General features: G+C 48.3%; 1 protein-coding gene across 4 annotated transcripts in view; it reads right to left on the bottom strand.

The window, feature by feature from the left end:
• The window catches only part of Sipa1l3 (signal induced proliferation associated 1 like 3), a 198,059-nt gene that overhangs the window by 154,715 nt on the left and 15,501 nt on the right, over window positions 1–27,843 (bottom strand). The window lies entirely within an intron of this gene.

Here is a 27,843-nt window from a genome sequence, read left to right as displayed (position 1 = left end):
CCCTGTGTCTCGAAGGTCAGGCATGGCACCTGAGATACACTGTGTGTGTGCTGATCAGTGAGCTAACTTCCGTCCCTCCCCTTTCTTTTTTACAGTGCTGGTGACAGAACACAAGGCAATCAAACTACAGCCCCAGTCAAAATCCCTTTTAAAGTTTCATGTTTAAAACTAGAGCTAACAAAATACTGATTCCTAAAACCTGAAACCGGGTGAAAGGCTGACCTAGAATCCAGGGGCATCCACGAAGAGCCCCTGGCTCTGCGAGCACTGGAGAGGAGAGACACACTAGAGGTGCTGGAGGAGCAGCAGGGAGTCCAGGCCCGGCATGAATTCAAAACTGCAAAAGCCATTTTTATTTAAAAATAAAGACCCCAGAGCTGGTGAGGCAGCGCATCAGGGAAAGGTATGCACCGCCAGGCCTGATAACTTGGGCTTGATACTCAGGACCCACGTGGTGGGAGGAGAGACCTGACTCCCGCAAGTTTTCTTCTGCTATCCATAGGTGTGCGGTGGGGCACATGTGGCCGCTCACACAAAACAAACAAAAGCTATCAAGGGCTGGGGTGGAAGAGATAGCTCAGCGGCCACGAGCACTTGTTGCTCTTGCAGAGGACTGGGGTTCAGTTGCCAGCACCCACAGGGTGGTTCACAACCATCTGTAATGTCAGAGTAAGGGAATCTTTCCTGCCCTCCAAGGGCACCAGGCACACATGTGGTATATCTGCATACATGCAGGCAAAACATTCATACACATAAACTAAAAACAAATCTTAAAAAAAAATTAAAAAAAAAAAAAAGAGTAGCTATGGCACATGGCTGTCATCTCAACTCCTGGTAGGCTGAGACGAGAGAATCAGGAATTCAACTCCAGCCTGAGCTACGTAGGAGTTCAAGGCCAGGGAATTACAGGAGCCCTGACTCAAAACAGAGAGGTCAGGAAACGGTTTAGATGTTCCTGCTGCCAAGCCTGACGGCGTGAGCTCAATTCCCAGAGCCCACATGGTGGAAGAAGAGAACTGACTCCTGAAAGTTGTCCTTTGGTCTCCACTGCACACATATGTACACACACACACACACACACAGAGTAACATGTAAGATAAACTTTAAAAATATGTAAGTACCAGGGAAGTAAAAGAAACACAGCCTGCTCTGTGCAGAATGCCAAGCTATTTGCTCGGGCACTTTGCCTTCGCCCCAGGATGTAGCCCTGAGACAAGGGCTACAAAGCCTCTCAGTGGAGCCCACCTGTCCCAGGAGCTAATGACCATACGCTTGCGGCACAGGCAGGCCAATCAGTCCTGTGTGCCAGGAACTGGAGGTGCAGGTAGACTCACCGCACCAGGCTGGTGAAAAACAAGTTGCCTGAAAGCCAGGCACACAGCAAGTGCTCAATAAAAGCCAGCGTGTGTCATGACTACGCTCACCACTGCCTTCCTTTCTGCCTCCACAACCGAGACAAAGAGCCACGTCTGCCAGTGAGCCGTCCACACCTTGCTGTTTGCTACCTGGAGGCTCTCACTGCCCACTCTTGTGGCTGACGTTCTCAAGCCAGGAAACCACCTCTGAAGGTGGGTTTCAACACTTGGAAGCAAGATTTCCAACATACCATCCCACCTAGTCATCTGAGAGCCAACCACGTCTTACTGTGCAGGAAGAAGGTGCAGGCAATGTGGTTTCATGATGTGGCTACAGCCAATGTATACTTTATACAGATAAATTCGGGTAAGTACCTGACCCCTTTGTCCCTCACTAAGGGGCAGAATGGAAGCAGAGCAGATGTCCAGCCGTTCCACTTCCCGAGCGCTTGCTCTGGTGTGAGCACTGTTTGGGCAGCGAGCAGATGCTGCTCCCTTAAGGCAGGCCCAGTTCTCAGACATCATGGGGGCAGCTCCCACCTGAGCACTCTATTGGCTGCAGACACCACCCGCATATGACATGGCCTCAAAGCACAAGCCTGAATCCTTCTGAAGGTGCTGATCACTAACAAGAAATGTTCTGAGCCTGGGAGAGGAAATGGCTGCATGCATGAAGTACTGGCTTAGCCTTGTCTTACTACCCACACCTTCCTTTAATAACTGAATCCCTACACTGTAGTCAGGAAAACAGCTGACTTGAATGAAGTCAGTCTGTCCCGTCCCCCCCCCCACACCCCCTTCCTTCAGCTAGATGTGGCCATGTGACTAAGTTCAGACCAATGGGAGGGGAGAAGAAGTGTATAGATTTTGGGTCAAGTCCTATAAAACATGGTAGAATTCAAGGGGTATATTAATGAGGATGGTGAAGCTGCCCCTCTATTTTTCACTAGCCTCTAAATGAAATCCAGCATTTCCTTTAATTATGGCACAGGAGAACCACACAGTTTTCCAACATCTGTAAATGTGTCACCCACAGAAACTACAAGCATTAACACCATATGTTATAACACATCCCAAGATGACATTTATGCCTTTTGCTATTTAGAAATTATGGTACTTACTGGATGGGTTTGGCTGTACTATACCTCAAATTCTCCTTCACAATAAAAAACCTAAATCTCAATAGACAACTGTTTTTTGTTTGTTTGTTTGTTTGTTTTTTTGTAATACTGTTTTATGAATTAAAAATGTCAGAAAGTCCATAGGAGTCAGACACAGCAGTGAATATCTGTAAGTCCAGCACTGGGGAAGGCTGGGACAAGAGGACTCAGATTCCAAGCCAGTCTGGGATCCGTGGAGAGACCTTGGCTTTTAAAGAGGGAGGAGGAGGAGGATGGTGTGCTGGTGCACGCCTTTTACCCTATATGGTGCACAGACAATACGTGCAGGGAAAATACCTGTATCTACCTTATGCCTCAAAAAGTTAAACTTAGCTACCATATGACCCAGTTCACATTTAGGTGTGTGTGTGTATATATATATATATATATCTCCATCCAAATACAGCCTGCCCAGGAATAGTCACAGCAGCTCTTTTTATAATAAACACCAACAGACCTACCAACTACTGAATGGGTACTCTAAATTCAGCTTATCTTCACAATGGAGTACTGTCCATTCATAAAATGAGAGAAGAAGCCCTGCTGGGCATCTTAACACATATCTGCAATCTCAGCACTTGGATGGTCGAGAGGAACGAGGATCTGGGGTTCAAGACGAGTCAGACAGGGCTACACAGTGAGCTGAGAGGCCAGCCTGGGCTACATGAGACCCTAACTCAAGAAACAAAAACAGGAAGCACCAACTCATGTACAAGACAGACAAATCTTTAAAATGCTATGCTGTGGAGGGGAAGGGGGTTATGCGTGCCCTCCTCCCAAGCTGTGGAGCTACTGACAGTTGATGGCTTATGACAGAGGGAGAAGCCGTTGTTTTGTTCTGTTTTTTAAGGGTATGGCTTCTGATAGGTCCACTATACTTCTGTGATGGCCTCACACCTGTGTGTGTGTGTGTGTGTGTGTGTGTGTGTGTGTGTGTGTGTGTGAGAGAGAGAGTGAGAGAGAGAGAGAGAGAGAATGAATGAACACATGGGCACAATTTAGACTCAATGGGTTAACAAAAGGAAGAAAGGAAGGAAGGAAGGAAGAGAGAGAGAGACAGAAAGAAAGAAAGAAAGAAAGAAAGAAAGAAAGAAAGAAAGAAAGAAGTTAGGAGTAGAGAGGTAAGGGGTAGATCTGGAAGGAGTTAGAGGAAGAAAGAGCAAAACATATTGTATGCATGAATGAAATTTTCAAAGAGCAAAAATTTATTTTTAGAATTATGATCGGGCTGGGCACATGGCTCAGCCACAGAGTACATGATAGACAGTTAACTAGAATCCAGCAGTGAGGGTCTGGAGATGTGGCTCAGTAGCAGCCTACCATGCTTCAGGCCCTGGGCTCTATTGTGAGCACAGCAAAAAACAACAGAAAGTATGCTAAGTGTAAGAAGCTGGGCATAGGACTGGTGAGATGGCTCAGTGGGTAAGAGCACCTGACTGCTCTTCCGAAGGTCTGAAGTTCAAATCCCAGCAACCACATGGTGGCTCACAACCACCCGTAATGAGATCTGATGCCCTCTTCTGGTGTGTCTGAAGACAGCTATAGTGTACTTACATATAATAAATAAATAAATCTTTAAAAAAAAAAAAAAAGAAGCTGGGCATAATGGACATGTTACATCATGCCATTTACATGAAATATCCAGAAGAGGTAACACAGACCTCAGAGGCTGCCAAGGTGTGGTGGGTGGGGAAGGTGAACGGTAAAGTCCAGGGTTTCTTCTGGGGACAAAGACAACGTCCTGTAACTGAATTGTGATAATGGCTAATCAACCTGTGAGTGCACAGCAATGGCTGACACCAGTGGGAGAGTGTGCCCCTCTTCTCTTCCATCTCACCAGCCAGAGTGCACAGTTGGACTCACGTGCAATGAAGGCATCAACCAAGGAGAGACAAGAAAGCAGGGGCCAGGTCCCCAGTACTGTGGCACTGTCACACCAGCTGCCTCATAAGAGAAACAAACCCACAATGCCCTCTGGTCTGGGACACTGTTACTATTTATCTGTTCCTAAAGCCAAGTCTACAGAAAGCTTCTTCTTTCTTTTTCTTTTTTTAATTTAAGATAGGCTCTTAAAAGTGGATGGTGGTGGTGCATGCCTTTAGCCCCAGCGCTTGGTAGGCAGTGGCAGGTGGATCTCTGTGAGTTCAAGGCCAGCCTGGGTCTACAGAGTGAGTTTCGGAAGAAAAACACAAAAAAACAAAAAACAAAAAACAACAACAAAAAAACAAAACAAAAAGACAGGCTCTTATTAGGGAGCCCCAGCTTACCTCAGAAATGCATTTGTCTCTGTGCTGGGATTACCATACCTAATGACAAGACACATCTTAACCTCTTCTGGGGGGTGGGGTAGGCATGTCTGTGAGCATGCACGTGCAGACCAAAGGCTGAGAGTACCAGGTGTCTTCCTCAATTGCTCTCTCCTTACATACTGAGCCAGAATCTGTCACTGAGCCTGGAGTTTGCCAATTTGATTAGTCTAATCAGCCAGCAGCTTCTCCCAGGGATTCCCTTCCTGTAACCAAGCACTGGGACTCAAGTAGGCCACCAGGTAAACGCCCCGAGTTTAGAGAGGTGTTAGGGACCTCAACTCAGTTTCTCATGTTACACAGCAAGCACTTTAGCCACTGCTCCGTCTCTCCAGCCCTCAGCCACTTCTGGACAGGGCTTTTGATGTAGCCTGGGGTAGCCTTGAACTCATGATCAGCTTCACTCAGCTTCCGGAGTGCTAGAGAGGCAAGCAGGAACCAGCAGCGGTGACCTGACTCTGGCAACTGCTGCAGCTAAGTCCTCCAGCCACACTGCTCCTTCTGGAAGGTCCCATCCTTAGTCTGGGGACCTCCCACTCTCATCCAAGAGCACGGACAGATGGCTTTAGGGAGAAGAGGATGCCCTGGTGAAAGGCTTCCGGCAACAGGAGAGACTCAGAGCTGCGTGAACCATCGAACAGTTCCATTTGGTATTCGGCACTGCTTGCCCTGGCCCTAACACAAGGTAACTAGGAGTCTAATTAAAAATGTATTCATCATCAGACTCTTGTTAATGTGCCCAAGAATGCTGGGAGGCATCCCATCTCAGATGGCCCAGCCTGTGAAAGGTAGGTCACTTTGGGTTCTACTCAGTCCAGCAGCCTGTACTGTCAGCCTGTATAGCAGGGGCACAGACTCACTTAATCCACTCGTAAAACTCTCACGTTGGAAATTCACTGCCAAGGTTTTAAAACTTCCGGTCAGACTCTGTTCCCTGCTCCAGTGCAGAGGCCCCCCTACCCAAAGGTTTACATGAGTAAACCGCTCCACCCCAACCACACTCATTTAATAAGAGCTTTTTAAAATCATCTAGGATGCACTGAGGATATACTGTGATGGAAAAAAAACAAGCCTGGGCCTGACCTTCTGGGACTTCCAGCTCAGTAGGGAAGGCAGGCATTAAACATGCAAAGACCAACACAACGTGTAATTAAATATTATGGTAACTGCTATGAAGCTTTGCCAGGCAAGAATAACAAGGGGCCCAGCTGAGCTTTGGGGCTGCTCAGAGGAGGCTTTGGGAAAACTGGATGTGCAAGCTGGAATCCGAGGAGTGAGGCCAGGGGGAGAGCACTCGGGACGACAAGCCTTGGGAGCCAGGCAAGAACACACACAAAGGAGAGCAGCAGGCTTTAAGAACCTAAACAGCCGACTGGGTGTCCCCGGTGAAGACAGCGAAAGGGCAGGGCGGAGGTGGGTCTTTATAGGTTGTGGTAAGGAGAAAGCCATTCTGAATAGGGTCTCACTCTATAGGCTACTCTGCTCCTGAACTTGTGGCAATCCTCCAGTCTCAGCCCCCTAAGTGTGTTGGTCTTACAGACTAAGCCACTGTGCCTGGCTCTAAGGCTATTTTAAATGCTGAATTGTTTTGGCAGATAATCCTCCCTGCCAACCCTCACCTCCACATTCTTTTATATTTCTTTTATTTTTATAAAAGCATCCTAATTTTAGTCGAGACCCAGGTATCCCCACTCTGTGGGGTATGACGCGTCAGTGATGCCCTAGGCCTATGACAGACCTGATTAAGACATCAAATGTTCTCTCGCCCTCCCCGGCTCATAGTGATGGAACAGCTGGACACTGAACCTTGGCTAGCTGACAGAGAGGTGAGGAGAGTTTATAGAAGTTCCAACAGAAAAGAGGAGCACGCTCTCTTTTCCCTTAGACCCAAACATTGAAACTTGAGGACGGACTTGCTGCAGTCAACGTCAACTTATAACTACCACAGAACAACCAATTTGCCATCGGAACCCGCCAAGAGATCAAAACAAAGTGTTACGATGACATCGCAGAGAGCCAACTGAAGCGGCACCTACAGGGTTCAGCCAGGCATCTCCAAGCTTCCTCGTGCCATGAGTTTGGTTATGATTCTGATGGCAAGACTCGGGAGACACCAAGGGGCTCACGAGCGGGGCAAGTGTAAACCACGCCTTCACTCATGGTTTTATGTTTGTTTTTGATACAGTATCTTGCTATGTAACCCAGCTGGCTTTAAATTAGTGGTCCTCCTGCCTTCCAAGTGCCAGGACAATGACAGGGTGTGCCACCACACCTGGATCTGCATTTGTTTCTGGAGAACAGAATGGAAGGGCCAAAAATAGAAGCAGCAAGCCAATGAGGGCTGTGAGTTCTACTAAAGCTGAAGATGTCAGAACCTCAGACCTGATACAGGACAACAACTGGCTAATTATTATTTTCTGTATGGTTTTCATTTGTAATACCCACTCACATTAAATGTTTTATTTAGTTATTTTAACTTTGTGTGTGTGGCACTAGGAACTGAACTCAGAGCCCTGTGCATACTACCACTGAGCCCCACCTTCAGCCCTCACTGGGGGATTCTAGGCAGGGGCTCTACCACTGAGCCACGCCCCCAGCCCCTCACTGGGGGATTCTAGGCAGGGGCTCTACCACTGAGCCACGCCCCCAGCCCCTCACTGGGGGATTCTAGGCAGGGGCTCTACCACTGAGCAACACCCCCAGCCCTCACTGGGGGATTCTAGGCAGGTGCTCTACCATTGAGCCACGCCCCTAGCCCCTCCTGTTATAAGTCTTACACCTTGCAGTTCCTTAGAATGTGACCTCATTTGGAAACTAGGTAGCTGGAGAGATAGTTCTTTACAAGTTAGCATGAGGTCTTTAGAGATGGAGGCCTGAGGATCTCTGTAAGTTCAGCCCAGTCTGGTTTAAATATTCAGTTTTAGGACAGCCAGGGCTACACAGTGAACCCTCGTCTCAAAGAACAGAAAACAAACTACAAGAAAAGTAATAATAATACTGAAAAGAAATTAAAGCACAAAGGGCTGGAAAGATGTCTCAGCAGTTAAGAGCACTCAGTGCTATTCCAGAGGACCCAGGTTTGATTCCCGGCACCTACATGGCAGGCCACAGCCATCTATCACTCCAGTTCCAGACAATCATACATGCTTTTCTGACCTCCACAGGCAGAAGAGCCACACACATAAAATCAAAGCATGAGTCACACCTGAGTAGGGCAGGCCCCTGATCCAATAAGAACTGGTGTCCATATGAAAAGGAAAACTAGAACCCAGTGGTGGTGACGGTAGCAGCACACTCCTTTAATCTCAGCATTCAAGAGGCAGAGGCAGGCAGGGTTTGAAGCCAGCCTGGTCTACAGAATGAGTTCCAGGACAGCCAGGGCTACAATGAGAAACCCTGTGTCAAAACAAACAAACAAACAAAAAGGCTAGTCATAGACACAGACATGCATACACAGAAATACCACGTGAAAAACAGAGACATGGTAAGATTTAAAAAAAAAAAACTCCAGGAAACTCTAGGGCCAGCCAGCTTGCAGAAGCTGGAAAGAGCCATGAGACGACCTTCTTTCCAGAGCCCGGAAGGAACCAACCTAGGCCATACCTGAGCTCAAACCTGTGGCCTCCACAATTCAAGACTGCTATACTCAATTTCTGCTGCTTGAGCCAACCAGCTTGTGGCAATCCTAGCCAACCAAAACTGTACCTAAGCCCAGAGGACGCTGCTATCTGTGCCAAATTCCTCAGCTAGCAGTGGGGGGTTCTGGGCCTGCCTTTGGGGACTTGTGTTGCCAAACCCTGTCTGGTGATTCCTGCCTGTGGAAAGAGCTCTCCCACTCTCATATCCTCTATGACTCCTGGCTCCACCTGACACCTGCTTCGCCTCCATCCCCCACCTGTCTCCAGGGCCTGGGAAGAAAAGAAAGATGAATGAGACCGAATCAGGGGGGCCTGGAGGCTACATCGCAGTGGGGCAACTCTTAACAGTGCTCTGTGCAGAAGAAAATGCTGAGGAGGAGGAGGGTGGAGGTGGATCAAAATCACCTCCCTACCCAGCTGCATGGCAAACGGCAATCCAGCCTCACCCACAGTGCACTTCAGAGAGCAGCCCGCCCCAGACGGACCAAGCAGAAGGAAGCAGGACATTAACAAAGTCATCCAGAACTGTGGACACCCTTGGATCCCAGAGGGTCCCAGGCTTACCACTGTGAACATAGCAACTTGCTTTTCAGCAGCCTCGGGGAATCCAGACCCAGAAGGGAGGCTCTGTTCAGACCTGCTCTCTGCGCCTGGAACAAGTCTCCCTGAAGCAACTGTCCCAGAGCCCAAGGCACAGGCGTGTGTGCCTGGCAGAAGCCTGAGGCCACTGTGGCAAACTGGGAACCATCTCGAGACACAGTGGTTTTGGACTAAGGCTGTGGCAGGCACCACTAAAATCCAAGTGGGACTGGAACCAATTAGCAGTTATTTCAGGAGAATCAGTAAGGGGTAGATCACACAGCAGGCGAGTGTGGGATTCTGTCTGTGTCTACACCAACCGTGGCTGACAGGGTGGGTGGAGAGTGGAGCGACGGCATATACTTGGGCCATACAAAATTAAGTGTCAAGTCACAGCTTGTTGCGTCTAATGTGCACATTCCCGAGCACCTACCAGAACCCTGAGTTGAGCACAGGTGGCAATGCCCGCAGGTACTGAAGCTGGCTCCCTGACATGAACTTTTCAGGAGAGAATGGCAACTAAAATCACCTACCACACAGAACTGTGCATGCCTCTGCAGCCATCAGGAAACACTGAATATAATTCAGAAATGCAGAGTGTTCCATCACAAAAGTTATGAAGAGAAAAAAAAGCACCAATTGAAACATTTAAAACAAAAGCCACCAGAAAGCTACAGGGAGGCAGGGTGTGGCAGAGCACCCCTGCGATTCTAGCACTTGACAGGGTTGGTGTTCAAGGTCAACCTCAGCTACACGAGATCCTGTCTCAAAACAACAAAAAGAAACTGCGAGAGAACTGGCCAAATCGTCACTGTTTCTTCTCGTAAAGGCTACGTACAAGCGATGCAAAATAGAAATGTACACAACAACTTGGATTCAATTTTCTATAGACTTCTTCCCTAGAACTTGATGGAATTTGTTCTTTATCAAATTTCCATGAATATTCATAAAGCCTGTTACTACATTAGGAAAACAAAATTCTCAAATTCCCCCAAAGAAAGTTTTTCCTACTCTAATGCCCTGACTCTAATCCATTTAAAAGGTTCATAAGCACACACATGCACTCACACACAAGTGCCAGAGGGCACACAAAGTACCCATACTGCATGGCTCACAACCACCTACAACCCCAGCTCCAGGGGATCTGTCTCCTCCAAACCCTGGCTTCCTGGGACACCCACACACATACAATGGCATACACACAGATATAAATAAAAAAACTGTAAATAAGTAATTTTGAAAAAATGGGTTTTATACAGTACATTATTTGTATATCCTGTGTAGCTGTCTTTTCTATTTTGTAAGTTCTTCTTTTTTCCACCCTTTACCCACCCCAGATAGGAGATTAAGAAGAAGAAGGGAGGAAGAGAGAGAAGAAGGGAGGGAGAGAGAGAAGAAAGGAGGGGGAGAGAGGGAGAGGGGGGCGGAGAAGAGGGAGGGAGAGGGGAGGGGAAGGGGAGAGAGAGAGAGAGAGAAAGTTGAATCTAATTCCTTTCCTTTCATTTCTTCTTTGAGTATGACTACTAACAAACCGTAAGCAATCCTCCTGGGGCCCTATCATTTATGTACCCACTGAAAAGTTCCTAGAATTCCAAACCTCACACAATCACAGAAACTATCTGCAGCTGGCAAGACCATGTCTCTGCTAGAGCACGAGGCAAATCATAGTCAGCTGCTGCGGACAGTCAGCCCCATGTCTCCACACCTGGGATTAAAACAAGCACACATAATATTTCTGTGTTTTTTTAAAGAAACTACCATTCCAAAATTGTCAGTACAATCCCGTACACAAATCTCTGAAACGAACCAAACAAAACTTGCAGTCCTGTTCTCCCATTCTATGGGCTGTCTTCTCATGGTCCTGATGGCCCTGATCACAACGCTCTTGCTTTTGACGAAGTCTGATTAACTTTTCCTTTGCTTGTTTGAGCCTTTGGTGTCCTGCCTAAGGAACATGGCTCACAAGTCACAAAGATAAACTCCTGTGCTTTCTTCCGAGCAGTTTATAGTTTTAATTCTTACATTTAGATCTGAAGTGGCACATACCTTTAATTGCAGCACTTGGGAGGCAGAAGTAGGTGGATCAGAGTTCAAAGCCAGCCTGGTCTACAGAGTGAGTTCCAGGACAGCCAGGGCTACACAGAGAAACCCTGTCTCAGGGAAGGGGTGAGGGAGAGGGAAGGGAAAGTAGCCAGTATGGTAGGTAGTGCATGACTAACTGAAAGGACTCTAGTCAGCCTGAGCGTGGCAGACATGGCTCTAGCAGGCCTTGCCCTTCTCCCCCATTCCCTCTGCCTTGCTAAACCATTAGATTACATTCAGAAAGCTGGCCACCAAGGTCCCTTATGTGGCCACCTCCTTCTCCTGAGGCTGACTACCAAGGCCTGTTATCAAAGTACTCAGCCCAGCAATCCAAAGCCCCCTTGTGGCTACTACCCTAATTAGCATGCCCAGTTAAAATTAAACACCTCATCCTAACACAGGGGATCTCCTTTTCCATCTATAAACTACCACTTTCCTATGGGCCACGTCAGACTCCTCTCTATCCAGAGGCAGTCCTCTGTCCCTCCATGGCAGATAGATATCCCTTCCCATCTCCCTTGTTCTCTGTCTTCTGTTTTTGCCTCTTATTCCCTGACCTCTGTCCCTTTGGGGTAAATAAATCTCCTTTGTGCTAAGAACTTGGTCTTGGGGTACCTGTTCCCTTTCAGTAATCCTATCACTCAGGAGGCTGAGGCAGGAGGATCTTGTCTGGAGCTAGTTTGGGCCATAAAGTGAGACTTTTGTCCTTAAAAACAAAACAAAACAAAACAAATATCCATGTATGTATAATTTATAAATTGGCAAGTTACAGATTTGATGACTGGCATCATATAAGGGATTCTTCTTGCTTGTTTGTTTTTCAAGACAGGGTTTCTCTGTGTAGCCCTGGCTGTCCTGGAACTCACTCTGTAGACCAGGCTGGCCTCGAACTCAGATATCAGCCTGCCTCTGCCTCCCAAGTGCTGGGACGAAAGGTGTGCGCCAGCACAGTCCGGCTCTCATAGAAGGAACTCAGAACCAGGTATGACGGCAGCCACTTGAAGGTGAAGGCAGCAGGCTTACAAGTTCAGGATCAAACTGTTCCATAATGAGAAGCAGCCAGTCCTGGTTCCACACCATCCTTCTCCTCCTGTTAGTCTGAGACAGGCTCTCTCTACGCAGTCCTGGCTGGTCACCACACCTGACTAATAACCAGACTTCCTTAAAAACCGCCTTGCCAGGAATGGTGGCACACACCTTTAATCCCGGGCCTGGGAGGCAGAGGCAGATGAAGTCTGTGATCTCTGGGCCAGCCTGCGCTATGCATGAGATCCTATCTATACAAATCAGTCAATCAAACAAACAATAACAAAACAAACAACAACAAAACCTTACAATTCAATTAGAGAACAGGGGCAGGGGCTGATACTCAGACTCAATGCTTGCTTAGCGCGCGCGCACAATGCCCTGAGTTCGATCCCCAGCACTGCTGAACATAGGTGTGGTGGTACACAAGTTTCAGGCTGGGCTTTGTGAGACCCTGGACCCTTCCCCTCTAGCCATGGCTGGGAGGGCTGCAGAGTGGCACTGCACACCCACCACACTGCTCTAACAGCAAGAGCCAGGGGGTGCAGAAGTCCTGGACTCCTCCACTCACCTGCTGCAATGCTACAAAAAAAACAACAGGGTGGACTCATCACGAAAGGTCAGCCACCAGGTGCATTTGTGAGTAGACATGAAAGCATCTGTTGACATGGAGGCTTTCTGAAAATGATCGCAGCCTTACTCATGAGCACACCTGCCTGGCAGCAATATGGATCAACCAACCAGCCAGTGAGAAAACGACTGCGGTATAAACCACACAGCAGAATAATACTTAGCAATGAAAAGAAGTCAAGTGCTGCTATGCACTGTAACAGGAAGAACCTCAAAGCAGTATTCGAAACAGCAGAAGCCTGGGGCCCAAAACTACCAGCCACCCTATGACTGCGTCTGCTTGAGCTCTTCAGAGAAGGCAAATACACAAAGATGAAAAGCAGATTGGTAGCAGTTTGGCAGGACGTGGGGATCAGGGTGGGGGTGAGGCTGCACAAGGCTTTGGGGACGATGGCAACATTGTAACCCTGGGCTAGGGTAATAGCTGCACAGCTTTACAAATGACCCTAAATGGGAACTGTATCGACAGAATGTGCTGATGGAAGTGTGGGAGGTTATATACCCTGGCCCAGAACACACAGCGCGCCTGTAACCTTCAAATCCCCAGCACTTTCTACTCTGACAGCTACTGGAATTTTTAAGCCCACACTCTCAAGGCCTGGATGTGCTGGCCTCTAGGAGATCACAGAAACTTGCAATGAATTCAACAGCATAGACACTTTTAAGGGAAGGACTCTTCTCTCACCCTGTTTTCACATGTCCCCCTTCCTAACACCGGTCCAAACAGGAACCGCCCTGCCTCCTTGGAAATGATCTGTCGTGTCCCGTCCCGCCCCCCACCCCCCAATGTAACAATTTGCCACATCTTGCCAAGGGACCCAGGGGTTCGGGGAGTCACCTTTAATAAAGGCCTACACATCTTGACTCCCACACTCACCACCATCATTGTTCTGTCACAGATGACATTTGGATTTTGAAGTAGGACACCCTGACCCACACTGGAATTATGAAGCGCTGAGCAGTATACAGGCTAGTGCCCTGACTTTAAAGAGAATGTTTTTCAGACTGCAGAATTTTCTAAAGTTTATCACCAAAGAAAGGAATAGAAGGAAAATACACACACACACACAATCACAAGTGCACAATTCATTCACATGCATTTCTTTTTCATTCTGATTTACTAATGAGGTAGTAAAAACATCTGCTACTTTGTGTGGACAGGTTTTCCCTATTTGCCCAGTATGGTCTCAAGCCACCAGCTCAAGTCTCCTGTCCTTAGTCTCTCCAGGAGTTGGGGCTACAAACAGGCAGTTGCCACCGGGCTGGGCTGTGCAAGCCACTTTTAAGTAATTAAGCACACTGGCAGTGCTCCAGTTGTATCTGACCTCCACCTTAATGCACCTCCTTATAAAATATGTACTCTAGTTTCCCCACAAGAATAGCCTAGAGTCACTTATAGATGACAACTTTCTAAATTGATATATAAGAGAGAGAGGTGTGAACTTAATAAAATGAGGTGGGGGGGGCACAAAATGGAAAAGGATCAATTTACATATGAATAACCTTGGCTGACCTGTGCTCTAATTCCTAGTGCTGACCAGCAGAAACTCCACAAGGGCACAAATCCTCAGGACAATGACCAAAATCACACGTGCCTGGGGGGAGGGGGGACAGGGCCGAGGGGATGGGTCAGTCAGGCTTCAGAGCCCCACCCTCAGGGGCCTCAAAGGCAAAGCTCCTCCATGAGAGTGTTTGAAAAGGGATTTTCTGGCCGGATGAATCAACTCAAAAAGACTCTCTTTCACGCAAGAGAAAGAGGCCTGTTGCCTCTCCTTCACCTCCAAGGAAGAACAAGCCTACACACCCACACAACCAGGGGAAGCACTCGCTCTCTGCTAGGAATCTGCAGCCGTATTCTGTTACAAAGCATATTCTGCTCTCTCCAAAGTTGCTTAAGGCGGATACATATTGTTTAAACAGTCCTAGTGAGCTCATCCAAGCAGAGTCACCCAAAACACATGCAGTCTAGATGCCGTCTAGATGCAGCGCCCTGTGCTAAGGCAGGCTGACAGGTAGGAGAAACAATTTTTTTTCTAAACAGGTTTTCAATCTGTAGGCCAATTGGGGTCGAACAACCCTTTCACAGGGGTCGCATATCAGATATTTATATGACGATCCCTAACAGTAGAAAAAGTACAGTTATGAAGTAGCAATGAAATAATATTATGGCTGGAGGTCACCACAACATGAGGAAGTGTGTTAAAGGGTCACAGCATTAGGAAGGTTGAGAATAGTGCACTGCTCTAGTCAAAGTCCCCTGGTCTCTCCATCTGAGGAAGCCTTAGGGATGACCCGCACTTGTCAGACCACGTTTATCAGAAGGGCTCTCACACTCTTGTGAATCCGCCCCGTCACTGGGAACACTGTTGAGAAGTCAGCTACTCAGCCTGAAACCAGGAGTCTTCTGCAATTTGGAACAGAGCCTCTGTATTTTTTAACAAGTTCCTTAGGCAAGTCTGCTGCTCACTTAAGTCTAAGAACCACTCAAAAAGTCTATCGAAGTGTTTCTCCAACATCTGACTCATAGAAACCATCCCTGGAGACATTTTAGAGTGCAGATTCTAGGACCCACAAAAATAACTACAGTACTTAGGATTCTGGGTTCCAAGTGGCAGAGACCCAACTGAAAATAGCTTGGGAAGGGGGGACAGGCAGCCCGGTGACTCACAGATCTGAAAAGTTCGGGAGTTACTATGACTTTTGGTTATGCAAAGAATTCATCATTCTGTCCTACCCTTTGGGCCAAGGTGGCACCTGGCAATATTAAGGTTAAGCCCAGGCACTTGGCACCTTTTCCCTGACAGGCCAGCCAAAGACAGACCTATTTCTCTCTCCATTGGACAGGCAGGACTTGTGAGCCCTCCTCCAGGACCAGTCACTGACAGAAAGAGGAAGGCTTGGTTGGAATGGCCCAGGCCGGCTCCACACATGGTGTGCATATCCTCATCATCCGACCCAGAACAGGCCACCTTAGTAAGTAGGAGTTTTTCATTTGATTGTTTTATTTCCCCTTCTGTTTCTAAAAGTTCCAAATAGAAAATGTAAAAAAAAAAAAAAAAAAAAAAAAAAAAAAAAGAGAGAAAGGGGGTGGGGTGGCTGGCTGGAGACACAGCTCAGAGATGAAGATGCTCTTTCAGAGTGCTTGGTTCAGTTCTCAGCACCCACCTGGTAGCTCACAGCTGTACCGACTATTCCAAGAACTCTGATTAAACGGTTTTCTTAGTCTTAGTAACTAGCCCAGAATCAAGTGCCTGGGGTTCTATGTCCTGGGGAGGCTGAGTCAGAACGGCTTGGGTCTGGGAGTTCAAAGGTCAGCCTAGGCAACTCAGTGAGACTTTATCTCAAACACACTGGTTTTTACTTTTTAATTTAAACATTTTAAGCTGGGTGTGGTGGTACAGAGGCAGGCGACTCTCTGAGTTTGAGGCCAGCCTTGCCTACACAGTGAGTAGGTTATAAGCCTGCCAGGGCTACATAGCTGGATCCCATCTTTTTATTTTATTTTATTTTAAATTGAACCTTTAGAATATTTCCACTCAAACTAAGCATATATACATTCTGCCTTCTTAACTAGAGCCCTGTTCTATATAACAAAGCATTTCACTGTGGCTGAGTTTTTATGACAGTCCCTCCCAAACAGAACAAAAGCCAAGTATTCTAGTCACTTCCATATTTGCTTAGCTGATGCAGTGGGTGCTTCCTCTTTCTCATGAATTGGTTCTTGTTTTAACCACCAAGGATGCCAGCAGGTCTTTCCCAAGAAGAGTGACATTCTCCCAGTCACAATTATCAAAATCAGGAAGTGAGTTGGGGATAATACAGGCTCACTTTACGGTCAGTGCCTTCTGTCGGCCACAGCCCCACATCTACAGTAGGTTGTTAGCACCTTGCACACACACAAGCCTCAGTGAAGGAGGACCCAGAGGAATCCCTCAACAAATAGAGAATGGTTGCTGGGGGCTCAAGTGCAGAATCTGGCCCCAGGAAGGACAGCTCATATCTCACTCAGACTAAGCTCTTAACACAAACTTCTTTCTTTCCTGTGGTTTTTGCTTTGTTTTGTTTAGTTGCTTGGTTTTTCAAGACAGGGTTTCTCTGTGTAGTTGTGGCTATCTTGGATCCAGGCTGGCTTTGAACGCACAGAGATCTACCTGCCTCTGCCTCCCAAGTGTTGGCCACAGATGGCAAGATGGTAACAAGGGAAGGTACTAAAGGCATGCACCACCAAGGTCAGCTTAACAAAAACTTCTTTAATACACCATCTAACTAGGTAGAAATATATTCTCCCTTCCTTCCTTAAGACAGGGCCTCATGCAGCCGGGGCTAGCCTCAAAGTTTATTATGCAGCCAAGGCTGACCTTGAGCTCCTGAGCTGCCTCAGCCTCCCAGGTGCCAGGACTGCAGACCTGGCCATCACCAGCCTGTGCAGCTATGAAATGTTCTGAAGCCCCTTCGGCATCTCCATTTGAGAGATGAAGGAAGCTTTAAAAAGTCTGTGAGATGAAGTGAAGATTGCAGGCTAATCGAAGCCTGTGCCTGAGAGGCCGTCTTGGAATTCAACAATAGCCCTGCCTAGACAGGTCCCCATGCAGGGAGCCTGGAGGACAAAAAAATCTGAGACACCCACCCCTGCCAGCACCCTGCACTGGCATTTACCACAGTCAGAGACACAGACACCCTGGCCAGAGCACTGAGGTTTGTGTGTGTGTGTGTGTGTGTGTGAGCACAGCACAGAGCAATAAAGATCACCATGGTGGATAAACGGGAGGGATGCTAAGAAGCTACAGGGAAGGCTGCTGAACATACTGGTTATAGGGAACCTGAGCTCTGCCAAGCAGGCTCTGCTCATCCAAGGGTGAGACGCAGAGCAGGCAGTGGCCTCACTTTGCCATCCTGTTTCCTCACTGGGAACAGGAACGCTGCCAATGTGCTTTAATAAGGTCAAGCAGGGGGCCTGGAGGGGTCACTGGACTCCAAAGCATTCAGGTAAACCCAGGAGGGGTGGCAAATGCCTGTAATCCCAGAATAAGGGAGGCTGAGCCTGGAGGACTGAGTCTGAGGCCAGCCTGGACTTCATATTGAGATCTGTCTCAAGAAAAGCAGACAACCAAAACAAGGAACCTGATCAGGGCCTCATTTATGCTGGCCTCTGCAAGTCGGCGGGAGAGGGCAGTGCTACAGGAACCACCCACTGCTGAGTTGATAGAGTAGACATACTTATCTCAGCCTAGGCCAAAATAAATGTCAGATGGTAGATGTGGAAAAAAAGACGCCACCCAGCGGGATGGTGACTTGGTGGACAGAACCTGCCTGGCAAACGGAAGGCTTTAGGTTCAACCCCTAGTATCACACACACACACACACACAAAAGGATACTTTCAATTAAAATCAAATATAGATTAAAAACAAGGTCTCTAACTGCAACAAGACACACATACACTCACGTAAATAAATGCAATTTTTTTTAACCCAGTAGAAAGACAGATAATTAAAGGAATGCTCTTGATTAATAAACATATAAAGTACACTTGTGGAAAGCATGGGAAAACTGAAAGCTGGTTTTGGTTCCAGCAGCAATGATCGAAGGTCTATTCAGAGAAAGTGTGGGTGCAGACCTAGGAAAATCTGGGCTCCCTTAGACTAATCAGACTCCATATTGATAGAACCCCTCCTGAGTACAAGCCAGTAATATATATCACTGGGTTTCTGCAGTTAGCCATAAACTTTGTTTCAGTAATTGCAACTCTAAGACTTGTCTGAACAAAAACCCAAGAAGCAAACAAAGGCTGTTTGGAATCAGAGATAGTGAGAGAGAAAGGGCAGAATGATCTGTCCACCCAGCAAGGCCCTGATAGGAGAGAACGCCATGCCACAGACCTTGACCACTGCCGTGGGAGGAGCCCCAAGACAGACCATTCAAGAAAGGTAGAGCCACAGAAAAATGAAAGGGCAGGCCCGGAACACAGCCAGCCTGTGAGTGCTCACCACATGCCAGCAGCAGTCTGACTTCTCTGCATATTAGCATAGAAAATCCTCTCTCACCAGGCCACTGAGAGCACCTCACTGTCTCAGAGATGTGCAGACAGATACAGGTGTGGTAGTGAAAGCCTGTAAAGCCTGCACTTGGGAGTGGAGACAAGGGATCGGGGATCTCTCGTAGACAAGGCAGGCAGGCCTGGTCTACAGGAGACCTCAAGACAGATGAAGAAAACCAACAGGGAAGCCAGGTTCCATAGCACACACCTTTATTCTAAGCACTTGGGAGGCAGAGGCAGGCAGATCTCTATAAATTCCAGGCCAGCTATACCTAGTTAGTGTGACCCTGGGGGGGGGGGTGTAGGAAGAGGGGAGGGGGAGGAGTGAGAGAGGGGAGGGCCATAACATCCCCCCTGGGCAGGAACTAGGTGGCAGGTCAGGCCACAGATGGCAAGATGGTAACAAGGGAAGATGCACATTTTACACACGTTCCCATTCCACTGTTGGAACTGTGTGGCTTCTCAAGATTTAAACTCCTTGTAGTAAAGCCTAAACTCAAAGTGTGCGGTGACGAGTCTTAATTCCCGCACCTGAGGATGATCAATGAGCATGGAAGCAAAACCACACTTGTGGGTGGGTGACAGTCTCCTCTGAGACGCCAAGTAAACCATGGATCGCCGGCTGCGCACTGGGGAAGGTGGCGAGAAGGATTTGACGGAGGTGAGAAAACCTTCGGCCCATCGGTTCAGCAAGTCGAAGGTCAGAGTCTAGCCACACCTCATCAGAGCCATGTGTAGAGTATACCCAGGCCAGCAGTGGAAAAGTCCCTGCTTTCTGCCCTGTAATAAAGACTGTGATAAAAGTCACGTCAGGATGTGGGTTATCAGGGAAGATATGAGGCAATGCCGTTGGTATACTTCATCCCAGTCTGAATCCGTGTAAGACATGGACATTCTCCATGGGCTGTGTTGACACTGTAGACCGAAGGCTGTGGCTGATGGGAAGGAGAAATGGGTCTCTCCACAGCCAGCAGCTTCTACTTCCAGCCCCAAGTAGTGAACAGTAAAGAGAGCATCATTTCTCTGGGCCTCAATGCCCCTTCTCTGCAAAGGGTGAAATAAAGAGTATATGAAGCCAGGAGGTGGCACATGCCTGTAATCCCAGGGCTAGAGAGGTGGAGGCAGGAGGATGAGGAGTTCAAAGCCATCTTGGCTAGATACCAAGTCTGAAGCCAGCCCTACATGAAGGCTATCTACTATGTGCCTGGCTGTGTGTGTGTGCGCGCACACACATTTGTGCGTACACTGATGTGAGAAACCACGTCAACCCATGTCAAAGGAGACTGGGAATACCTGGTGGTTGTGGTGCATGCCTTCAATTCAGCACTTAAGGGGCAGAGGCAGGGGGATCTCTGTGAGTTCGAGGTCAGCCTGATCTACAGAATGAGTTCAGGCCAGCCAGGGCTACACAGAGAAACCCTGCGTGGTTACTGTGTTGAGTAGCATTACTAGCAAACCAGGTCTGAACTTTCTGGATACTGCTCTACCCTTCTCACTACCCTTTCTGTCAATTCCCCGTCAAGTTCAGCAAGGTCACAGATCCCTCCACAGCACCCAAGCCAGCACTCTAACCCTGCACTGTACCTTCCCCTTCAGCTGGCCCAGGCTGCCTCAAAGCCCCTCCTTGGTGTTTCTTTGGGTAGCCAGAAGACAAAGGAGAGGTGACTCACACGCTCCACCAGGCCCTCACCCTGGCCCTTCTGCTGCCTCCTCGGGCTCCAGCCACACCAAAAGCACTCCTGCTTCAGGACCTTGCACCTGCTCTTGTGAGAAAAGCTCTTCAGCTGACTTTTATGAGGCTGGTCCACCTCAGTGGATGTGTCCCAACCCTGGCTGGAGGGAAGCACCCCTCCCCCCACCCCCCAGTGTGTCCCTTGCCATTCTGCTTTAATGACTTCCCAGTGTTACTCATTCCTGCCATTACCTTATTAGTCATTTACTCCTGGTTATCTGTACCCCTCGCCCTGAGCATAAACCTCGGGCTCTGTCCCCAGGTCCTGAAACATTTGTAAAGCTCAAGGAATATTTACGAAATATCCTGAAACATTTGTAAAGCTCAAGGAATATTTACGAAATATCTCAACAACCCAATGGCCCTTCGCTGCACATCCAACACTCCCCTCCCACAGAGAGTAACTCTCTAGAAGCCAAGAGGCTCTTGGGGGTTGGGTAGGACAATGCATAACTGGTCCCAAAGCATCCAAATGATTCTAAGCATGCTATTGCTCTAAAGAATCCATGACCCAGATAACGAGCCCAGGGTCAGAGTTCCCCCTGGCCAGGCCACTTAGCGGGAATGGCCTCTCTCCACCAGAGCAGAGCCCTTCATTGTTCTGTCAGGTTGGAAAGCCTCTTCGGAAGCAGCACAATGCTTAGAAGCCTCTTGACCCAAGTAGGAAGAATGAAACCTTGGCTCCTGGGCAGACCCTCAGCAGACTCTGAAAGTCAGAAAACATATTGGGGGTGGGGGATGGGTACTGTCAACAGCCTAGAGTTTCTTCTTAGTGATGCCGACTGACTGGCAAAACCAAAGGTCCCACCTGGCCAAAGGTGAGGCTTGGGGCAACCACACCTGCCCAGGGGGCAGCTGGGTCCAGTATCAGGGTGTGTAGTATCAAGGTCCTGTAAAGATCGAAGGAATGAACATAAAACCCGCAGGAAGATTGTAATCACTGTTCCAGATTGTGCAGATTAGAAACCAGGCTGCTGGCTCAGTTCTCATTTCTAATGTAAGCAAAGGTTCAAAAGAGCCAGACCCCAGGGGGCAGCGGGGTGGGGATGAATAATACATGTGGTTTCTCCTTCCAGCACAGGTCCAGTGAGATGGAGATGGAGAGGGCATATTATAATGTCACAATGCTGGCAGACCGCCAGTGACAAAACAGACCTAGGCAACAGTCACCCACGGCCACTAACACACAAGACAATGGACTTCTCCATGGTGCCTACTGGATACAGGCACCGCAACACCAGGAGTTAGTTGGCCATGCCCTTCCTGCCAAAACAATGTGTGCATGTGCATATGTGAGCATGTGTGCACATGTGTACACCTGCTGTGTATCAAAGCTGAAGTTCACTTGGTCTTCAGGTGTACACGTGTGCACAAATGTAAACCCAGCTACTCATTTACAGCAAACACAGGGAAAGCACGGTCCACTCTAGACTTCCCTGTATACAGGACAAATGACGCAGCTCTCTTCATCAGGTCAGCTGCCAGAAAGCACAGATATGGTGGCATAACCTGTAATCCTCGACTGAGGCAGGAAAGTCTTGAGTTCCAGGCCAGCCTGGGGGTCAAAGCAAGTAAAAGCCAAAGTGTGGGGGTGGGTAGAAGGGTCAGAGGGTCAGGTCACTTGCTGTACAACTATGAGGACCTAAGATCAAATCTCTACTATCCACAGAAAAGCCACATAATGTGTGCCTGTAATCCCTGAGAGTTAGCCGGTCTAGCCTAGCCAAAACTTCAAGCTTCTAATTAAAAGAGAGACCCTGTCTTAAGGAAATAAAAGAGAAAAATAAAGATACTAGGTGCCCTGCCCTTGCACATATCCGCAAACCTACACACACACACACACACACACACCAAGATAGGAGAAAGAGGATGCTCTTCCCTATAAAAAATTAAGAGAAATTGAACAGGGTTGGGAACTAGTCCAGGGGGAACTGGTGGTAGAACAAACAGGTTCTAGAAAGACAGTGAGGGACCTAAATGTTAACACTGCCCAATCCAGATGATGTAAAAACTTATTCTGAATTATCTTAATCACGATGACTATGGTCCTGTCTTTAAAGAAGCCTTATCTTATAGGGACAAACACTGGCTACGTATACAGCAATAGAGGATTCTGAATATACCGGTTACAGGGTGACAATGCTGGAAGTCAGTGAGCTTGAAGCTTTAAAGCTTTAAGCTTAGGGTGACTCGGGATCACTTTCCCATCTGTGTGCACCCCCTCCTTCTCAGTGCCCAGCCCAAGGCTCACCTCACTCTGGTGGGTGGCTCTTTCCTGCAGCCCGGAAGAGCTCAGGTGTCCTGCCCCTCACCTCTCCACACACAGGGTCACCAATCTCCCACTCCACAGTGATCCAAAGTCCCTCCCACGCCCCAGGCACCATCTCACCTCAGGCCCTCTGTGCTGCCTCTATCTTACACCCCAGGGTTCTTCTTCCCCTAGCTATCCAGTGCTCCGGTGTCACGCCAGAGAGGCTTTCCCCAAGCATGGCACTGGAGCCCGCCCAGTCCAAGCCTTTTTCTTGCCTGCCACGCTTTCCGATGGCTCCCTTTACAACAGGTCTGCACAACCAGGGACAGGAAGTTTGTTTCACACAGTGCCGTCTCCCCAGCCCCCACAACAACTAGCTCCTCTCTCAGGTGCTTGGTCAGTATTTGTGGAATAAAGTTAAGAATAAAAAAGGGCAACATATAAAGCTCCCATCCTGATATCTGCAAACCCTTCATTTTCAGTAGGGTGTGATGGCATATACCTATAAACCCAGCCTGAGGAGGAGGAGCCGGAGTTCCAATCCTGTCTGGCCTACATGAGATCTTCTTTGAAAGAGACAACAAGCCCCACGCGTAGGACAGACTACTGATTAGTAAGGTTGTTAGTAGCTTATTCTACTGTTTGAACTCTTGTGTTAACTTGGGAAGAAAATCTAATCCGTAGGTGTAGTGGCCGCATACGCCGTTAACTCCACACTCGTGAGGCAGAGAGGTAGGTGGGCCGCCTCTGTGAGTTTGAGGCCAGCCTGGTCTACAGAGTGAGATCCAGGACAGCCAGGGCTGCACAGAGAAATCCTGTCTGAAAAACAAACAATATAAAACCAAAAGAATAAATGAATAAACCCATGAAAAAGTGGCCCAAAACGCAAAGCAGTGTGGAGAGGAAGGAAGCGAAGAGCGGCCTTGCCTTACACATCTTCAGAACACTGCAAATTCACCACAGGGAGACTTCGTGTCCTTTACACTAGGAAAGCTTTACCCAACTGACTGAGACAAGACACAGAGCAAAGGAAACCCAAACCCCTCATACATCGTTGGTGAAAACGTGTAGTGGGCAAAGAGATTATATCTAACATGCCCAGCAATCTCAAACTTCCTGTCCATGTACACCTAGTAATAAGTTGAGTAACACATGGTAAGCTGAAGCAACCATGAAAACCAATAGAATACCTGTTGCCATGGAAATGACTATAGCAAGAATGTCCGGTGGGTGAGATGGCTCAGCAGGTGAGGGCATCCAACACTGGGTCAAAGCCTGAGGTCAATCCCCAGAACCAACTCCCACAAACTGTCCTCTGATCTCCATATGTGTACCACACCATTATATGTGCCTACACACACATACAACATACACACATAAATAAAACAAATATCATGAATAGCAAAGAACGTGACTAAAACAGAAGTGCAGTCTAGTGGTTTAAAAAAAAAAAAAAGACCTACGGCTACATCTGTCCGGATAAATCTTAGAATTGTATTAAGCAAAAAAAAAACACGATTTTGAAAAGTACCTACATATGTTCCATTTTGTTTTGATTTTTGAGACAGTATATTGCCTGGGGCTTCCAATTACTGGGATTACAGGCATGTACCACCATTCCAGGCCTTAGTAGTTAACTCTTCTAAAGAATGAGAAATTCAAGATGGGCAGGTGGTGGGTATTAAGGAGTTGTGATGATGGCTCTTGGATCTGCAGTAGAATAATGGCTGCCTGTCATTCCGTGATACACACTTTTGTTTATGTATTATGTATTAAGGAGTCGGGGGGTTTCCTACTTTTTCTTTTCTTTTTTTTTTGTGTGTTTTTTTTTTTTTTTTTTTTTTTTTTTTTTGGTTTTTCGAGACAGGGTTTCTCTGGGTAGCCCTGGCTGTCCTGGAACTCACTTTGTAGACCAGGCTGGCCTCGAACTCAGAAATCCACCTGCCTCTGCCTCCCGAGTGCTGGGATGAAAGGTGAGCACCACCACGCCCAGCTTACTTTTTCTTAAACTAGATTTATTCAGGCCTGAAGATGTAGGTTAGTCAAAGAGCCTGCCTAGCATATGGAGACCTGGGGTTCCCCATCCAATTTTTTTGTTCTTTGACAAGGTACATCTCGATCTAAGTGACAAGCTATCATCTGCCACGCTGATGAAGCAGGAAGCCTGAGTGCAGGGGAGGGGACAGTGGGTGGTTTCTGGTTGTTTGTTCTGGTGTCACAAGCCCATTTATTTCAGTAAGAAACATTTCTAAAGTAAATAAAACAATATGGCAAGAAATTCAGTTCCTGGTCTCTAGAGCCACACAAGAGACTGAGTCAACTCCACAATGCCACCCATGATGGACACACTGGGCATGGTGACAGCATCTACTCCAGGGGACTCCCATAAAGAAAGCACTTGCAGTGGCTTCTCTATGTGGGTGAAGCCTCTGTGAGACTGGTGCTTCATGGCCATTTGTCTAACTTCAGTACCTAATGAGAGAAGACCAAGACCTGAAGATGATCCTGGCCAGTTGACTCCCACTCAGGCTCACTTCTCTGGTCCTTACAAGCATTCTATGGAGCCTGATGTGCGGCTGACCCTAAGGGCTTATTGGGTCGTTGATAAATGAATGCACGCTGCCTAGGTTTACGTAGCCATTCCTGTGGCTGTCTGAACAAAGCACTTGTACAGGACCCTATCCAACTCGTACGTAACCTACAAGTATTCCTTCCTTACCAGTCCTTTGCCCAGACTAGCAATGCACCCTACAGAGCTACGTTTCCTAGACTTCCTTGCAGGAGAAAGTGGTCGTGTCACAAAGCTGTAGAAACCAGCTAGGGATGGACTTCAGGGAAAGCGATGGCACCTTCCTCAGCTTTCCTTCTTCCTGTAACAGGGATATGGGACTGCCATCGAAGCAGGTGTCTTAGGACTAGGAGGCTGAAGATGCCAGAGCTGATAGAACCCTGCTCTCGTTCACTGAGGAAACGGGCCCTGTAGTGGCAATTGGTGTTCACAGGTGAACCCCAACAGGGCGTCCTCCTGGCATCAACTCTTGAGGCATCCTTCCTTTCAGGAGTCTGTGCAGATACAGCGGCTCACATCAGCCAACAGAAGGAGGAAGGGATATGAGCTAGTTCTTGCCCTAAGCCATAAGAAAATCTAAAAGCCAAAGAGGCAGGTACGGTCATACACGGTTGTAGCTTGGGGTAGACATTAAGTTCGAGGTCAGCCAAAGCTAGATAGCGAGATTCCCAATAAACACAAACGAGCAAACAACAAAATAAGAGGAAGAGGCCCCTGTTACATAAGCCTGGCTGACTACAAATGCTACGTGGAAGGAAAGATCCAGAGACCACACAGAAAGCTGAACAGTCATACCAAGGGCCATTTGAAGAAATAACATCTGGAATATTCTAGCCCTGTGCACTCCTGACTTGCAGCCACAGCAGGACCAGCTGAAGGACCATCCCATCCAGCCAAGCCTCACTCAGCCACACATGCATGAGAAATAGTACTCTGTTGACATCTTAAGACACTCGCAGTTTGCAGGGTGTCTTGTTGGGCAGCAGTGTCTCATCGGAATGTTTCATGGCAACAAGCACATTCCCAAACTGAAGTGCTCTCTCACACTGAAGCGGCTAGCAGAAATCTATTCTATATCCTGATTTCTCACAGAGCCTGTTAAAAGGAAAGAACACAATCCCATCCCCTCCTCTCTGATTGCGTCATAAATACCCACGAGGCACAACTAATCTGTATCATGACGATGCATCTATTAATCATTTCTATAATTAAAAAGCACTGAGAGTGGGTGGTTCATCACTGCACTGGGCCTGTGAGCGCCCCTAGAAAACACACCCCCTGTCTGGACAGAGGGTATCATCACTATGCCACCACTGCGTCCTCTTCACCTCAGAGGCCGACAGGGCTAAAGTTAGAGTAGCTAAGCTCCGACACCTGTGAGCTAATTGAAGAGGGCCATCAACTATAAAAGTAATTTGGGGGAAAAGCTGGAAACGAAAGAAAGAACATAGATGACATCCAGCCAAGTAAATTATGGCACACCCACCCAGAGTACATGTGGAGTGGGAGTGTGGCTTAGTGGTAGAGCCCCTGCCTAGAATCCCCCAGTGAGGGGCTGGGGGCGTGGCTCAGTGGTAGAGCCCCTGCCTAGAATCCCCCAGTGAGGGGCTGGGGGCGTGGCTCAGTGGTAGAGCCCTGCCTAGAATCCCCCAGTGAGAGGCTGGGGGCGTGGCTCAGTGGTAGAGCCCCTGCCTAGAATCCCCCAGGGAGGGGCTGGGGGCGTGGCTCAGTGGTAGAGCCCCTGCCTAGAATCCCCCAGTGAGGGGCTGGGGGCATGGCTCAGTGGTAGAGCCCCTGCCTAGAATCCCCCAGTGAGGGGCTGGGGGCGTGGCTCAGTGGTAGAGCCCCAGCCTAGAATCCCCCAGTGAGGGGCTGGGGGCGTGGCTCAGTGGTAGAGCCCCTGCCTAGAATCCCCCAGTGAGGGGCTGGGGGCGTGGCTCAGTGGTAGAGCCCCTGTCTAGAATCCCCCAGTGAGGAGCTGGGGGCGTGGCTCAGTGGTAGAGCCCCTGCCTAGAATCCCCCAGTGAGGGGCTGGGGGCGTGGCTCAGTGGTAGAGCCCCTGCCTAGAATCCCCCAGTGAGGGGCTGGGGGTGTGGTTCAGTGGTAGAGCCCCTGCCTAGAATCCCCCAGTGAGGGGCTGGGGGTGTGGCTCAGTGGTAGAGCCCCTGCCTAGAATCCCCCAATGAGGGACTGGGGGCGTGGCTTGGTAGTAGAAGATATGCTAGGATGAAATGTAAAATATTTTTTAGATTTTTATTTAATGTGTATGAATTTTTTGCCCGCATATATGTGTGTGCACCACATGTGTTCCTGGTACCCACAGAGGCTAGGAGAGGGGATCAGAGCTCCCAGATTTAACGATGGTTGTGAGCCACAATGTAGGTGCTGGGAACTAAACCAAAGTCCTCTGCAAGAGCAGCAAGTGCTCTTAAGCAACTGAGCCTCTCTCAGCCCCCTGTCCTTTATTTTCCTTCCTCCTT

The sequence above is a fragment of the Mus caroli genome, unplaced genomic scaffold (genome assembly GCF_978045245.1).
Source record: "Mus caroli unplaced genomic scaffold, Mus_caroli_1 scaffold_8, whole genome shotgun sequence".
Classification (NCBI taxonomy): domain Eukaryota; kingdom Metazoa; phylum Chordata; class Mammalia; order Rodentia; family Muridae; genus Mus; species Mus caroli.
The sequence above is the reverse complement of the archived record's forward strand: the minus strand, read 5'-3'. Positions and strand labels throughout refer to the sequence as shown.